Source organism: Phascolarctos cinereus, unplaced genomic scaffold (assembly GCF_003287225.1).
Source record: "Phascolarctos cinereus isolate Bilbo 61053 unplaced genomic scaffold, phaCin_HiC Scaffold_726;HRSCAF=1367, whole genome shotgun sequence".
Taxonomy (NCBI): domain Eukaryota; kingdom Metazoa; phylum Chordata; class Mammalia; order Diprotodontia; family Phascolarctidae; genus Phascolarctos; species Phascolarctos cinereus.
In genome coordinates, this window is record NW_027556098.1 from 128,524,449 (window position 1) to 128,540,847 (window position 16,399).

A 16,399-nucleotide genomic window follows, 5' to 3' on the forward strand; every position below is an offset into this window, starting at 1 on the left:
TTATCAGGGATGTATGGAAGGATGTAACTGGACAGCTTGCTCAGCTCCACTGTGACTTCTCACTATGCCACCTTCCAGAAACTCCCCAAGAACATTTACTTAAAAGTTAACTTGTAAGAAGGGCAAAAAACAGGGCACAGGGCACAACAAACAGGCATTTACAGGTTATTTTGTGCAGAAGACTACATCTTCAGGGTTGAGGCATGGAAAATGCAAAATCCAATTATGTTTACTGTAAGCTGACTATGAAAGATCATACAGGATTCCTTGATAGACGTTACAGAAGCATTTTAAAAACTTCTTTTTTAGTTTGACTGAAAATATCTAAAAAACTTTTTCTCCCAATAAACATACTTTCCCTTCAGGAAAATGTGGAAGATGTCAAGAACAAAGGCTAACAGATGGAGAAATATCCTTCTATAGCTAAGATCATTGCTTTCCCCCACTCTATGAAGAGATTGGTGCTATGACATCCTCAATTCAGAAAAGACTGAGATAGTAATTATTTTGAGGAAGCAGTCCTTGTGGGCAGTGGCTAAGAAAGGACCTGAATAGTTTTAGTTGAATAGCAGGCGATTACTGTTTTGTAATATTAACCAAAATTTTATTTTAAAATATTATGACCTTTTCCTCGTTCAAGATTCTTATAAATGTTACTTCAGATTGTGACTGGGGCAGAGAGATGTCCAAGGGCATGGAGGAAGGAGGGGGAAGGAAGACATTATGGCAGGACATTTCTCTCTCCCTAAGTCAGGCAGCAAGGTGGCACCCAGTGGTGAGATCACTGGGCTTGGAACTGGGAAGACTCATCTTCATGAATTCAAATCCTGTCTCAGACACTAGCTGTGTGACGCTGGGCAAGTCACCTTAACCCAGTCTACCTCAGTTCTTCATCTGGAAAACTAGCTGGAGAAAGAAATGGCAAATTACTCCAGTATCTTTGCCAAGAAAACCCCAAAATGGGATCATAGAGAGCTAGCTGTACACTACTGAAACAACGAAACAATGCTTGGAATTAGAATAACATTCAATTAACAAAGATCGTTTAGGCAGACTTCTGCCTAAAATGCATATTTGACAATATGATCAAAGAGATAACTTTGTTCAACAATCCTCAGTCATCAACAATCCTCAGGAAGACCTTTGCCTTCAAAGGTGTTCACCATGATCCTGGGCAGAATCCTGCAGAGTCCAAATGAAAGAAAGATTTCCTATAGGATGGTGAGGTCTTCTGGATGTTAATTAATCCATTAATTTGCGGACTAGTACCTTCCTCAGCAATACATAAAGATTAGAAAAGATTAGCAACACAGAAAATATTTATCGCCTGTCAATCCTTTCGAAGTTTACAGAACTGATGTGTGAATTTCAGTAGCTAGTAGATATTTGGTAGCAATATTATCAAATATTTATTTTGCTAAAATTATTGCTTAAAATTGTCCTGATTTCTACTAGAGTTTCAGCTGTGGAATTATGTAGATGTCCTCACCCCTTTCCAAGTATGATTTAAGGTCACCTGCCACCCTCACGCATGTCACACCTTCCAAGTCAAACAGTTCTCTTTGATTCCCAACTCCCACCAGAATCAAGTCTTCTTTTACAATGAAGAGAGAAACAAAAACAGGAGGAAATCAGCAAGCGGACATATAAAGAGATATAAATACACTCGTTGACAATCACAAGATCTATTCTAAGCAAAGCTATTCTTAACTCCATTTTCATGCTTGCCTAATTTATATTTGTTCTCATTAATCTAAAATTCAAGAATTCTGAATCACCTCTACCTAGTACATTCCACAAAAATCTTTACAAGTAAACACAACTTTCACTTACTTCAAGTTCCTATCACTTTCAAGATGCCTTTCTAAATTTACCAAAAACCCTAATTTTCTGATATAAAGCAATAAAAATACCTAATTCAGAGTCATCTTAGGTATCCCCCTCAGATAAACAAACATATTTTATCAAAATTTTTCAGAACATGAATTAATCAAAAAATATTTGAGAGTTTGACATATGTCCAACACCAGGCTAATGATAATAGATGTTAGAAAGAAATATGCAAGATTGCTGTACTCAAGGGGCTTACAGATAAATGAGGAGATATCTACATATACATAGATACACTATCAATTACAAATATATATATATATATATATATATATATATGTAACAATGCAAAGCAGTATAATGATAGAAGATAGATAAGCAATTTATAAGTGCTTATTATGTACCAGTCACTGTACTAAGTGCTAAAGTTATAAATACAAGAAAGCAAGAGAGTTCCTACCCTCAAGGAGCTGACGCTATAATGGCAGAAGATGACACACAGTGGGTAGGTGGTGCGGAGATGGCTGGGAAATGGCTTGGAGGCCTAGATTCTGGCAAGATATAGCAAAAGTGCACTTATCAAAGCCATAATATAAAGCAGTAAAATGATAAGAATTACCATAATATCAGAAAGGCAAAGCAACCCACCCGTGAAGCAGAAATTTTTGCAAATATTTCTAAAGAGAATATTAGTTTCTCTCTCTCAGAGCACACTGATTTGAAGGAAAGGAAAGCAAGAAAACTGGCACAGGAATTCAGCCTTGGGAAATCTAATGAGTTAGGTGGATTTCCCTAAATGCTTACAGTTGCATTCACCTGAGTTGTGCACATTCCTGCTAAATTCTGGTGGTGCTTAGGAGTAGGTACAGAGAATATTAATTCATTTCAACAAATATTTACTTATTACATATATTTAAGAGCCTCCTTGAAGTAATCAATAACCATTCAAGAGAGTTTGGCTGAACTATCCACACAAAAACAACCAAATGGATGAAAAATATCAATTGCCTAGGTTATGATGGTGTTGGATGGACAATACCTATGTCCATCAGAAGCAGCATGATATAATGGATAGAAAGCCAAGCTCAGAGCCACAAAAACTGGGTTCAAATCCTTACTTCTGACACAATCTGATTTCTCAACCCTGGACGAGTCACTTCACCTCAGCGCTCCAGTCAATTCTTTAAGATTATAAATTGCAGAACAGTTGCTGATCTACCTCAGTAGATAGAGTGTTCTCCCTAGGGAACTCTATACACCAATGAAATTATAGGTCTGAACCTGTGTGTGTATATGTATATGTCTACACGTACACACACACACACACACACACACACATACACACACACTAATATATATGTATGTATGAATGGCACAAGGTAAAAAAGGACAAGTTGGGTCTAGAATTTATAATGGCAATAGAATGGACTGGATTGCCTTTAAGAAGTTGCAAAGCTCTGTTAGTGATCTCAAAATCTCTATAAGTGATCACAAACTCCTCTCAAAGATAAAGGCTCATCTTTCTAATACCGATATTCAATATTGCTGTTGTATGGCTTCCAGTTATGGAACACTATAATCTCTAAAGAACTAAAAATAAGTTACACATAGAGGGCAAAGGAGAGGGACATGGTGGTTATGAGAGGGTTGCCGTATACCATTGTATTAATAGGATTTAGTGAGGTTCGGATTCGCTCCTATAAATGACACTCTCCAATGCACCAGAAAATAATAGGAAATAGATAATTTATTTAGAAGAAGCAAAGCACAGATAGTTTGAATTTGCATAGAAATCATAAATAATAAGAACAATCAATAATATAGCACCGATCAAGAGAGTCGGTAATGGAAGAGAATACATCACCAATTCAAGGGAACCTCCAAAGTCAATCAACGGCTGGGAGCCCCGTTGCAGCCAGTACAAACTTGAATTGTGTAAAGATTTTCCCGGGCGAAGCGTCCTTCCCGCGGGTGAGGCTCAGCGGGCTTACAGGACGCAGTGTTTTTATATTGTTCTAAACAAAGAAGGCTTGGGGCCAAGAACCCCTTTTTGATGCTTGCGCTATTCATGGTTTGTCCAATACACATCTGACCTTAGCCACGCTCCCATCCGCCTGAGGCTTGGTATTTTGTTTTTTAATAACATCACGTCTCACAAGGAGAGGAGCCGACCCTCCATGTCAACGTGACCTAGGAATGGCTAGTTCCTGGAATGCTAGGCCAAGAACACTCAGGAGATATGGAACGGTCATGACCGAGATTTGAACTGAACCTATTTATTTGAGTGATCTTATTAATTTAAAGGGGAATTTCCAATTTCCATTTCAACCATGAATAAGGAATTTGGAGATGAATATGAGTAAAAAGAGTTATCTGAGAAATTTATGATCAAAAAGAAGATTGATTGATCATGTGGGATAACAGAGAAAGGGATGATAGGCAGATAGTCCAAATACTCCACTGGGTATCCTCTTGAAGACAGAAGAAATCAAGAAAGATCCCCAGCAAACCAGGCGGATCCTCTACAGCAAACGGGAAAATATGGACAAGAGTCACACAGGATGAGGAGGCATGAATATATTGTAACATATCATTGATTAGATCAAGGATCCATAATCTAGTGTGTGTATATATGAGGCACCAGACAAAAATGAAAGTTACTTGCTTCAAGGCACTTGTATGGTACTGAGTAAGATACAGCATGAACAGAGAAAGTAACTAGAACGTAATTTGAAGACAGAAGAAACACTAAAAAAATTGGGATGATTACGGAAGCTTATGAGAGAAAGTTACACCTGAGTTAACCCTCTACTCAAAACAGAGATTACGAAAGATGGTAATGAGGAAGAAGTGCTTTCCTGGCAAAGGGCATACATAGCTTATGTGAATGCACAGAGGTAGGAGATTGCAATGCTGAGCTTGGAGATGGGATGGAATGGTGAAGTGTGTGAAGAAATACCCCCTTGGAGTTAACTAAGAGAATGTCAATGCTCCCTCTGACTCTCTGGGCCATATGTCAGCAAACCTCTTTCCCCTTTAATCTAAATGACACTCAGCTGGGTTAAAAAGCTTTCCCAAGGAATTGGGAAAGCAAAATAAAACACAATAATGAACTGAAATACAGAATTATTGAATTACAAAGGCATAATGACAATCTTCAGTTTAACTTTACCTGGGGAACACCAAAGAAATATCTGAACACCTAAAGCAAAGTTTGAAATTTGTATCCCCAGAGGGTTACTATCCACTGGAGGCTTTGAAGACCTCACAATAGTACATACAACTTACTTGCCATAGAAAATGCAACTTTCTGGGATTAAAATGTATTTTTAAAAAATATTTTAAATGTGTCTATCCTTGCACTCCCCTGCATATTATACTCATCTTTCTGCATCTTGCTAATTACTTTCACTACCCCTAGATCTATCTTTGCTAGGGGTAATCCTTCTCATCCTCTGATGCATCTTTGGGGCTTAGTCTAACATATTTAAGCAAAAAACAGACTAATTCTTCCCTTCAGTTAACGAAGATCTTTTACCTCTAACCAGCTTCTTGACCAAACCTGGTCGCAGTTCATTCGGCTTTAGATATTTAGTTGCCCCTATTTTAAAGCTCAGAAGTCTCTCCTCTACACATAGCTATCTCTTCAGAGTTCAAAATAGTTGCCTTTTTTTTTTCTAATTTTAAAATTAGTTGCCTTTGCTACACCTCCCACTATGTTATAGCTTCTGGCCAGAGGTGCTTCCAGTGTTCATTAATTCTCAATTCATTTGCAAAACTGAAAAGACTGGCACCCATGTGGTCTAATTTATATTTCAAACCTTTGCCTGACCCAGCTACTGGAATCACCAACTTTCCTAGATTCACAAGCTGAGGAGTCATTTGATAATTGGTTCGTGACCCCCCAGTGACATGGCCCTTTCAGAGAATCCTATCTTATAGTTTCAGGGAATTCCAATACTTTAAACATACAGTAATAATGCAGACAATTTCTTCCTAGAATAAGAGAAATGTTGTCTTATAACAAGGTTATTCTTTTCTCAGAATTCCTTTAGATAAGTGAACTGGAAATAAAGGTGGAAGGCATCCAGAGCACTGGATTGGGGGTCAAAGAACTTGGGTTCAAATTCTGACTCTTCAATTTAATACCTGGGTGACCTAGGGCAAGTCATTTTACTTTCTGGTGCATAATTTCCTTGTGTGTAAAATGAGATAGCCTAGATAAGGATTCCATGAAGGGAGGGGAAAAACTACTCTTATCGTTGGTGGGAACAGACTCCAAATCTGAAACAATTTTGGAAAGAAATTTATTATGTCATTAAGGAGAGCTTGCTGAAGAGGAGGTGTGGCTCCCTCTAGTCCAGAAGGTTTACGTCATAGAGGATTTAGACAAGGGTCCCATCACAATCTCATAGGAAAGCAATTTTGCCAAGGGGGCAACTTGACTGAAACAAAGACAAAGCAAAACACAAGCTTAGGTGGATCATCAAAACAAGAATGCTTCTGATGCATCTAGGATCTAAGGGAATCCAAAATACCAGGTAGCCATCTCCAGCATTCCTAGAGAGTTACTGAGGTCAAGAGACATTCTGGATATGAACAACCTTCAATCACATAAAGCTGGATTTCAGCAGTATATTTTTTCCTGAACAGTATAATCATTTCCCCCCACATTCCCAATAACCAGAGCTGTAACTTTTCCCTTTGGCCACACACACTCTCTTTGTTTGAGCCAGCTCTCTACAGGTCCATTTTATGAGGGCAGTATGCATCTCCACAATTCTGCGGATGCTTCTGTAATAACTGTCCCTGCTATAACTGCTCAGTAAACATCCTGTCTAAAAACTAATTGAGGTTGGCTGACAGGAACCACACTGCTAGGGCTCATAAATGGTAGTGCTCAAGAATGGCCCTTCTGGGTCACCCCTAGAGCCCTGGCTGAAGTAACAGTAGTAAGCACCCTGTGGTGACCCCAAACTACAAGGGTCAGTTAGGAGGAGTGAGGCCAGAGGGATTGCCACACTTAAAAAAACGCACCATACCTCCCCAAATGGAATGTAAGCTCCTGGAGGGCAGGAGCTGGTTCATTTCTGTCACTGTATCCCTAATACCTAACATAAGGCCTGGCTTAATAAATATTTCCTGATTGATTGAAGCAATGTGATGAAGTGGAAAAAAAAAAAACGTGATTGAGTTGCTTGGCAGGAATTCAGCGCTACTCTGCCAACTCTGCATCTGGTTCCTATGTGACCTTGGATGAGTCCATTATCCTTCTCCCAGGGCCCAGTGCAAAATAAGGAGCTTGGACTAAATGAACTCTAAGGTCCCTTCTAGCTCTAAACACACGATCCTAAAATTTTTATGCTACCAGTCCTTCAGTCTTAGTAAAATGCAGATAAAAGAGGCTGGAACTCAAGAATTCCTGATTATATACTGATTAGCTTGAAATATCAGTAAATTTCTACTGGGGATCTAAGACAAGCAGCAAGACTGATGTAGTGCTGAACCAGATACACCTTGGGGCCTACTGATTCTGCAGCAAGCCAAGTGGGGTTAGCAGTAGCCCTATCAGATAGTGGTTAAATCTCCTTACCTAGAGAAGAGACGATATCAGAGTATGGAGCGAGTTGTAGAAATTAAGTGTTCCTTGCTTCCAAAGCTAAAGAGATACAAGGTCCAGGTCATTTAAACTTGATTTAGTCAATGTCCACAAATCTGGTCCCCTTAGAACAAGTTGTGAATATAAAAGTATGTTTTTCATCTAAGGCCCTTTGAACACATCAAGTGTTTGGGTGACAAACACCCATTTGTTTTATACCAGGATTAGGGCCTAAATGAAAAAAACAAGACAAAGAATGGTCAATGGTGCCTCTAAAGTCAGTCACACAAAGCCAAAAGGAGGCCAGCTGGTTAAAAAAAAAGCCTTCTTTTGAGTATAAGTAAAAGATTTTATTATAATAAGTCTTTTGGATTTTTATCTTTGCAAAGGAACATCTCAAGGTCAATAGTGTTTTAAAAATCATTGATAATAAACTCCTGTTCAATAATTTATGAAATGCGTATACTGTGTATACCTCACAGAGGCATTATGAGGCTTGATTACTGAGAAATTAGAAATTTTTAAATTTAATTATTATGTACCTATAAGGCCTAATCATTAAGGTGTTTTTCCCCTCTATGTGGACCTGCGATTTCCTTAGTGCAGACAGCTCCCAATGAGAAATTTCCCTCTACCAAGACACACTAGAAACTGCTCTACAATTTATAATCCAAAAGAGTTGCCTGAGGCACTGAGAAGCTAAGTGACTTGCCCAGGATTAAACAGCTAATAGTGGCAGAAGTAATACATGAATCTAGGTCTTCTCCACTCCACTTGGACGGAGGCTAGTTCCCCATCCAATAAACCTGTTGCCTTGCTGTTATTAATAATGACCACACACATTTATATAGCATTTTAGGGTGATATATTAGCTCTAATTTGATCCTCACAAGTTCCCTATGAGATATGCCTTGCCAAGTATTATTATCCCAGTTCTGTTAAAGGAATTCAGGCTGAAAAGTTAAACTACTTAAGTAATTATATACTGCTACTAAATGAGAGGGGATTCAAATCCAGAACAAGTATTCTTTATTCCCTTTCATCATACTCTAAGATTAAAAATTAGATGTTTCAAATCCACTTTATTCTCTCCTGTTCTAAGGATCTTCCCCTCCCAGACTGATTCTTTGTGAAGGCAAACTAGGCCATCTTTTGCGTCAATTTTTTACCCAGCCTTTAATTATTGAATGGCTGTTGGGTCAGACAAACTGAGACCCACGAAAGGCCTTGGCTTAAAAAGGTCATGTCTCCTACTGCATTAGAAGCCATCACCAGTTGTCCTGACCTTTGTCTTGCCACTGGACTCCGATGACTCCGGAGGAGAGAGTGAGGCTGAAGACTGCACAGTCCTGCCTCACTTGAATACATTCACTTGCAAATCAAGCGATCACCCTCAGGACCAACAACAACTGGATTCCCATGCATAGAGCTCATAATTCCATCTCTTACCTTAATCCTCTCCCAGTACTCCCGCCAGCCAACATCCCTCCCACCCCAATATACATACACACACGGTCTATTTCTTAAACTTACAGAAGACCAACTAACGAGCTATTGGGTTAAAGAACTCATTGAAAGGAAACAAACACTGCAGAGTTATCTTAACACCTGCTCTTTCTGGCTTTTACATGAGCTCATGACTAGAAACTAGCTAAAGCTGTATCAGTTCTACAGCTGTTAAACTTTTCCCATCAGACCTCAATCACTTTCTTTTCTTTATATGGATCCTCAATGCGTATTTCCTGTGGTGAGCTAGACATGTTTTATTGTCAAGGTTCCTCCTTTTCCATCTTAAAGTGCAAACAGTCAGGAGAAAAAAACTGCAGCTTCTAACTAAAGAAAGAGAAAAATTGGATTAAAGAATGCCCCCATGGGGCTGCTAGGTGGTGCCATGGATAGAGCATCGGCCCTGAAGTCAGGAGTACCTGACTTCAAATTCGACCTCAGACCAAACACTTGACACTTACTAGCTGTGTGACCCTGGGCAAGTCACTTAACCCCAATTGCCTTAAAAAAAAAAAGAATGCCCCCCCAAAAACACTCCCAGCTATGAACTAAGTTTACTGATGAACACATTCATTCTAAGAGAATCTCTTCAAAAATGAATACTGTTAATATTCACTTTTAGAAGGTACAAATGTTATTTGTTTGTGTACCAGTTTTAGTCGGAGAAAAATTTAAATGGAACTCCTCTCTCTTCTTGGCTTAAATCGTGTTGCTGACAAGAATACTCAGGAACTATTCCATTACAAAGTTACTTTAAGAACCTAATGAAGGCAGACTGCCACCGACCTAAAAGCAATATGCTGATAATTACACTACCTGAGGTAGTTAACTTTCATAAGTTTTTATATAGTAATCAGTATTTTTTCTTTGTTTCAAGAGAGATGGCAATATGGTCAATGTTTAAGATCCATGGGAATCAAGTGTTCATTTGTCAAATTAAGTAAAATAATGTTATAGTAATATAAAATATTAGTGAGACTATTAATGAGAGTTTTGTTTTTTAGAGACATTCTGATCTAGTCTTCATCCTTTACCAACAGAGATAGACTGGTTTAAGGGCATAAACTGATGCTGGAAACTTACCAGTTGGAGACACAAAAGCCCCTCTCACTACAAGTTAGCCTGTTCATTGCAAGAACCCTCAACCCCAAAGGCCTCTGTGGCATGCACAGTCATACTGTTACCATCTTGGTCTCATGAAATTGCATAACAACATCCAGTAGATAAATTTGAAACTTATCTATTCTCACACACATTTTGTTCTTCTCCAACTAACATGTTGTTACCTACATAGCAAACAGTTCAATCCCTTGGGGCAATAGTTCCCAACTTTTTTGACTATGAAGGACTGTCTTTTTCTTTCATTTTAAAATGAACAAGTGTGTATTTCTCCCCCTCCCCAACTTAAAGGAAATTTAAAGGAAAAGAAAATTTAAAGCAAAAGAAATTTACCAATTTAAAGGAAAAGAAAAAAAAAGAACAAAACACTTGAAACAAATATGCTGTCAGGCAAAACAAATCCCCTGAACCCATCACACCATAATAAACTCATAAACCACACACTTATATTTTGTTCAGCCATTTCTTAATTAACGAGCATTCCTAGCTTCTAGTACTTTGCCACCTCAAAATGAGCTGCTATAAATATTTTTGTCCATATAGGAACTTTTCATTTTCTTTGATTTTTTGGGGGGAATAGGCCTAGTAATGATATCACTGAGTCAAAGTGTACAAAGGATGCACAGATTAACGACTTGTGGGACACAGTTCCAAAATGCTTTCCAAAATAGCTATCCATTAACAGTTCTTGTTTTCACACAGCCCCTACAACAACTGTCATATTACTTTTCTAACTTTGACAATTTTATGGACTGGATAAGGTGGGATCTCAGAGTTGCAGCTCTCTAAATATTAGGGATTTGGAGTGGTTTGTTTGTTGTTGTTGTTTCCACATGGCTATTGAGAGCTTAGATAACTTCCTCTGAGACCTGCTTGTTCATATCCTTTGACCATTTATCAATTAGGGAATGGAAGAGCATCTTTTAAACATCAAAAACATTATGGACTCCTATATGCTATTTGCTGTTGTTGAAGAAGAAAATATTTCATGAGAAAAAGCTACTACGAATTCAGTAACTTTTAAATGAATTTTACTTCATTCACCTCAATCTCTTCTTATATATCTGAAAGGCAATAAATCATAGCGGATACAATGTTGGCCTCAAAGTCAGGAAGACACTAGCTGAGAACTTATGGGTAACTCTCTCAATCTAGTGCAAAAACAAAGATCAAAACAACAATACTTAGTGCGCATATGGATTTGTGGACCACATGTAATAACTCTGAGTCCTTCCCCTTCTCCCTACCAACTGATGTTCTTGACCCAGAGTGGGACACAGTGTTTTGGAACATGTAACCGTTTTACTAAATCTAAGGACTGGGTTTTTTTTCCGCTTCAGTTTTACTGGTAACAGTAATATCATAGGATGATCAATCATGATTAATTTAGCTCTTCTCAGCAATAAAATGAGACAAGACAATTCCAAAAGACTTGTGATGGAAAATGCCATTCACATCTAGAGAAAGAACTGGAGTCTGAATGCAGATCAAAGCTTACTATTTTCAATTTTGGTTTTGGTTCTGTTTCTTCTTTCCCAACATGAATAATATGAAATATGTTTTACATGATTGCACATATATAATTTATATTATACAAATATAACTATATCAAATTGCTTACTGTCTCAGGGAGGAGGGAGGGAAAGGAGAAAATTTGGAACTCAAAATTTTATTTTAAAAATGAATGTTAAAATTGTCTTTACATGTAATTGGAAAAAAATGAAATACTATTTAACAGAAAAAAGTTTTACCAGTGTCTTTTGCTTTTAAAATATATTAATTTTCTGAATATACCTTTATTCCCCTCTCTTCCCTAGTAATAAAGTTTATATATATATAAAACATATTGAACATGTCTAACAATATATGCAACATTCCATATGAGGCAATGTTCTGGAAAAACAATGACAATTTTTTTTTTTGTAGATCATGAGACTGGCACAGTTCTACAGCATTTGATAGGAAAATACAAGTGTTAAATGGCATGTTCCTTGGTAGTGGCCTGATAACTTGGTAGTATTAAAAATTATTTTCTGCAGGTTACATGGAGAAAAAAATTGATTTATTTAAATGAATGGAGAGTAACAAAGAAAACTGACTTAAGCAGTCAGCTGGCTTTACAACCACCCTAGTATTTTCCATTGTTTGGTAGAATCCCAGCTGGAAGCAAGGGTATTGGTAAGAGAAGAAGGTGCAATATATTTTCATAAGAGGAAAAGCAAATGGACTACATGCTTCCTGCATGCAAAGGGGAAGACATATCTGACTTAAGAGGATGTTGATGGCTGTTGTACCTTTCAATATCTAAAGGTCTTTGTTGAAAATACCACACTTCCAAAAGTCTGCATGGCCTAAGAAAACATTTCTTCCAAATTCACATTCACAACAGAAAGATGGTATATCTTAGGGACAGGGAGGAAAAGGCTGTATGTGGGAGAATGTCAAAGATTGGGGAATCCTCTACTTGGTTGTTGTTGATTAAACTAAACAACAAAACTATTTTGGCTAACGTATTCATAAAGAACCCAGAGTACTTCAAAATGAATTGGCAAAATTAGAGGGAAGTGTTTCAAGCCTGTAGCAGTGAATCATGATAAATGAGCAAAGACAGACAGTGGTCAAGACAGGATTCATTCTGGAGCTTCAACACCCCAAAGATAAACAAGGGGGATACACAGATTTATCTAAATGGTAAGAAACTAGAACTCTAAAGGTACATAAATAGCAATTTCATCCACTTTTCTAAAAAGTATCACATGTAGTCAAATGCTTTAATAAATGAAAATGTGAAGTTTGCTTCATTTCTTTCTACTCTTAAAGAGTTACCCATACCCCAATTATCCCTCCCATTTAATTGATAGCATGCTCTGACAAAGATTAAGAACATTTTTCATTTCATTCCAACTCTTTTTGTTTTTTAAGTTTTTACAACCTATATAATTTGGTCTGAAACATTTTCTTATTCTTGAGTTTGGACTCAAAATTCAAATTAACTGGTTTCTTCTTAATACTTTCTTTATCAATGGCCCTTACCCCACCCATAACACATTTCTGCATATATTTCTCCTTTAAATTCATACAAAGGCAATAAACAGTATCCCCCTAATTCTCATCCATCACAGGAACAATACATCTAGCTCTAGAAGGGACCTTAGAGGTCATCCAATTCAAACTCCTTTTTTTTTTTTAACAAACCTAAAATAGTAAATGATAGAATGATCACTCAGAAGGTCCTCTAACTTCAAATTCAATGTTCCTTCTACTGTACCATGAATACTCCTATTTTTCCTTATTAAAAAAAAGTATACATACCTATACATGTATACACATACATATACACATATGAGAGTGCCCATGGAAGAATAAATGGCTTAATTAGGTGGATTCACTTTTTTTTTCAAGCTACTGAGATATTATCTATTGTCCTTTTGAAAGAGGAAAAGGTGACATTGTACAAATACTCTTCCTCTCATATGCTTCCCATTTCTCTTTAATAACAAATTATGCATGAAGACTCATGTGGTCTGTTCTCTTTCTCATCAAGCATATGGCCTGTGTCTATATAGACAAAATGATGGAGGTGATTGAAACAAACGAAAATAAATCAACCACCACCAAGTAGTTGCTGAGCATCTACTAAGAGCTTTGTGGCCTTGTTTATGGAATACAAGAGAAATAAAAGCCATGCTCCCTGCTCAATAAGTTTACGAGCCTTATGAAACAACAGTACATATGGCACACTTCCAAGTCTCATGATTTGATTAGTGTGGCTATTCCCTCCCCCATGCAAATAGTTCACATCTTAAAAGATTTTTTTGAATTACTGGAATAAAAAAAATACATCACCTGGCAGCCAACCTTCTGGCAAGGCGCCTCTCCACCCTAATTTAGGCTAGCCTCAGGCAAGAATCAATATGGGATCCATATAAAATGGGATCCATATAAGACTTTCCATCTGGTAGGATTTGCCAGAGTCTGACCTAATCGGTAACATCAACAAGTCTTAAATGACCGCCCCAATAGAGTAGGATTTTAATCAGGAATGTGCTGGAGCAGACAAATTTTCAGTGTGAGCATTTGTGCCTGGAAACTGGCACACCTACATAACAGAGTTGAGTTATTATTTTGGTGACTGCCTAGAATTAAGAAAATGATAAAGAAAATGTTAGTAATACTGGTTAAATTAAAGTGTGTCTTGTGTGCACATTTTTTTTTGTGAAGAGTCGTTTGTTATTTACCAGCACATCCCTAACTTTAGTAGAGAATCATTAAATAATTAAGTGCTAAGTAATATGGTACAGCCTGCAAATTCAGTGGGAGTCTGAGTAGTCAGGAAAGATTCATGGAATTGAAGAAGGCTTAAATAGAAATAGGATATAATTGGGAAAGGGAGAAGTTAAATATTAAAGAACAGAGGCAGGACTAAGCATAGTTTGTATCACAAAACCATATAATTTGTATCACAAACCATATAATTTCAAATTACTGGAGACTGTGTAATTCAACACTCATTTTACTGAGAAGAATAACTTGATTTGGGTTTGGGTCGTTTTGTCTGGGGGTTTTCCTGGAAAAGATACTGGAGTATCATTCTCTTTCTCCAGCTCATTTTACAGATGAGGAAACTGAGGCAAACAGGGTTGAGTGACTTGCCCAAGGTCACACAGCTGCTAACAGTCTGAGACCGAATTTGAACTCAGGTCTTCCTGACACCAGGCCCAATGCTCAATCCATTCTGTCATCCGGTTGATGATTTTGGTTGGGCTGTGTAAAGAGGATTGGATTTATTTTGAATTTGAGACTCCGGGTTCGAATTCCAGCTCTGCCACTTTGTAGTAATAAGTCACCTTGGACAAGTCCCTTCACCTCTTTGGGTATCATCTTGTAAAATGAGGGGTTTGGACTTAACACGATTAGTAGAGGCTTCCAGGTATAAATTTTCATCCCACAGCCTCTCTTTCTAGCGTGATGCAGTATCTGGGAAGTACTGTATAAATACTGTAAATCAATGTATAATATATACGTTATATGTATATAAATATATACAGTATAAATACTGCAGAAATACTGTAAAACAGACCTCATTCGGTCCTGGGAAAGAAAGTCATCCGGGGAAAGATCATGGAATCCCTGAACATCGGTCCTCCCAGCGGGGGGCCTCCGGGCCGCCTCTGTCAACACCAGGAAGTAGGAGAATCGCCTCACAACCTGTTGCCCGGCCACAACTAGCCCACTCTACGGCAGAAACGAGAGGTCTGGAAGGTCGTGCCAGAGAAGAACTCCCAAGTGGCTTAAAAAGAAAAGCCCGGGAGGGAGGGAGCCTTGGAAACATTTTAACTGGATGAATGAGCTTGGTGACTAATTATGTCAGTGTTAAAACAGCCCTTGGGAAGAGTAGTTTTCACTTTCCGTGCAGAGCGCAGGAATGAAATGAAAACCTGCTGGCGGCCAAGGGCAAGGAAGGACAACTCTTACCTGGGAGGCTTCATGATTTAAGGGCGCACCGCTCCGACAGTCAATCCTGCCAAGTTAGACGGAGTTAGTCCGTCAATCAGGCGGGGACCCGCGCAGGGCGAGCTCGCGCTTCCCCCCAGCCCCGCCCCCCAGTCCCAGGAACGGAGGAGGCTGCGCACGGGAAGCATGGCCCCTCCCCTTCGCAGGTCCCGCCCCCGCAACCTCCCAGGCATTGGTCAGGCTGTCCTCCAGGAGGCGGGCTTTAGAGAGGTTCTCCAATCGCGGGTTGAGGCGCAAACGCGGCATCCTGACAGACTCTGAGGAGGTCGGATCTGCCACCTTGCGTTAGCCTTCCTTGTCCTGCGACTTTCACCTTGAGTGTCTCCTTTGGGGCCCTGTTATGTGCGAGCCCCGAAACGCTCCTGTCTCGTTTTTTCCTTTTTGTGGCCCTCTCGGGCACCGTCCGCCTTCCTTAGCGTTCTCCCCACCTGCCTCTTCCCCACACCTGTTTCTTTTAGGGCTCCGTCTCTTTCCGTTCCCTCTCCCACCCCTCGGCGCTCCCACGTAACTTTGTCTCCTTTAGGGCTCCGCCCCCCCATTTGTTATTGGTTCCGCCCTCGCGCTCCTCTCTTCACCCTCCCTGTCTCCTCGCCCACTCGGGCCGGAGCCTGCTAACTTTGGGGTGGAGGCTCTCCGTGTGCTGGAGGCTGGTGGAGGACGCGGGGTCTGGGCCCTAGGTGTGACAGCTGCCCTCCCCGCCCTCTGTAGCATGGCCCCTGCTCCGGCCCTTCACGGCCCCCTGTGGGGTTGGCCCGAGGCCTCTCTCTTCCTCCGCTCAGCTGTCAGTCAGTAAGTCAGTCAGTCAACAAACTTTCTGCTAAGCGCCTACTT

The 16,399-nt window shown here is 39.2% G+C and overlaps 1 protein-coding gene across 5 annotated transcripts in view; it reads right to left on the reverse strand.

The window, feature by feature from the left end:
- Positions 1 to 15,666, reverse strand: part of NMNAT3 (nicotinamide nucleotide adenylyltransferase 3) — a 132,015-nt gene extending 116,349 nt beyond the window's left edge. For all 5 annotated transcript variants that reach the window (XM_020986135.2, XM_020986132.2, XM_020986136.2 and 2 more), the window contains exon 1: positions 15,530 to 15,666. The gene's annotated coding sequence lies outside the window, so the exon portion shown is untranslated. The remainder of the gene's footprint in view (positions 1 to 15,529) is intronic.
- Between the last annotated feature and the right edge of the window lie 733 nt (positions 15,667 to 16,399).